This window comes from Chaetodon auriga, chromosome 13 (genome assembly GCF_051107435.1).
Source record: "Chaetodon auriga isolate fChaAug3 chromosome 13, fChaAug3.hap1, whole genome shotgun sequence".
Lineage (NCBI taxonomy): Eukaryota > Metazoa > Chordata > Actinopteri > Chaetodontiformes > Chaetodontidae > Chaetodon > Chaetodon auriga.
Window position 1 is genome coordinate 651,467 of NC_135086.1, and position 1,629 is coordinate 653,095.

Consider the following 1,629-nt stretch of genomic DNA (forward strand, 5'->3'; position numbering starts at 1 on the left):
ACAGCAGCCTGAGCTTCCGGGTCAGCCTTCAAAATAAGAGCCCCTTTAAATACGTATGTATTTTCCTGATTATATTGACATACTTGTCTGAAGTCACATTTTCAGCTGAACAGAGTGAACGTAGTACTTTTACTTCCACAGTATCTTCATTTGATTTCTGGACATTCAGGTTTTTCTAATGACGACCACAAATCTCTTCGTTTGTTCACCAGAGTCACTGATGCAGGTGAAGGTGTTTCAGGTTAAATGACTCTGCTCTTTTACTTTGAAGGCAACTGTACTCTACTTCCTCTTTCCTGTCTGGAGAGAGAGAGGGAGAGAGACACACAGAGAGACGGACAGACAGAGAGACAGAAGGACCACTGAGGGACTCAGAGAGAGTTCAGATTCTGGTCCAGCAGGGACTCGTTGTCTCAGCTGTGTCCCTCCAGCGTTTTTAAAGCAGCTGGTTGACGGTTTCATGTCCTGAAGATGATGAATTCATTTCTGCAGACAGACGTCTTCACATTAATGAAGAAGCCAGCAGAGACGGTGATGAAGTCACAAACTTCAGGCTTCACTCATCAGTGAGATGAAAGAAAAGATGGTTTCAGTGTAGAAGAAGAAAAAACGTCCTGAATGAACTGAATGAATCATCAGGACCTCAGACTAAACTCTGATGAAAATAAGCTCTCAGTTCTCGTCCTCTCGTCCTCTCAGACCTCAGTTTCATATGATTGTCCACGATATCTGAGTCAATGGTCTTGAACAGTTGTTGGTCTTTGACCAGTGTTAAACTGGTTTCAAACAAACATCAAAGGCAAAAAGTGCGACGTCAGTCTTGGAGATCATGTGTCTGACAAACATGACGTCTGTTTGAGGTTGCAGGGAGCTGATTGGTCCATTACTGTTCTCTCTCTACATGCTGCCACTGGGTGGCGTCATTACAGAGCACAAAGAAGGTTTTTATGCAGACGACAGACGACTGAACGTCTGTGCCGAAGCAGATGATGCTGCAGCTACAGTCTCCATCACTGACCGTCTGTTCATCAATAAATCAATAAATCAATGGATGAGAAAGAATTTCTTCAAGTGAAATGAGACAAACTGAAATCCTTCTAGTCTGCCTGAAGCAAAGAGAGAAATGCTGTCTGATAATCTGAGATTAACCCTCTGGATTAAATCTGAGTTTTCAGTCTCCAAGTCTCACATCAACCAAAACTTCATGTTCACCTCAGAAACAGCTGAAGAACGACCATCTCTAAACCAGCAGGTGCTGAAAAACTGATTCATGGCCTTAATTCAAGCCGACTCGATGACTGTGACGCTCGATTTACTGACCTCCAGAAGAAAAACACTGAGAGACTTCAGCTCATTCAAAACTCTGCAGCTCCACTATGAACCAGAACCAGGAGCAGAGACCACATGAGTCCAGTTTCAGCTGCTCTGCACTGACTTCCTGTAACATTCAGGACTGGTTTTAAGGTCCTCCTCCTCCCATACAAAGTTCTGTGTGGACTGGGACCTGAACTCTGTCATCATCTGCTGGTTTACTGATTTTCTTTGAGCCAAAGACTCAAAGCTGTGGAACAAACGACCTTCAGACATCAGGAAGAAATTCACTGAATGTTTTCAAAATAAAGCTGAAAA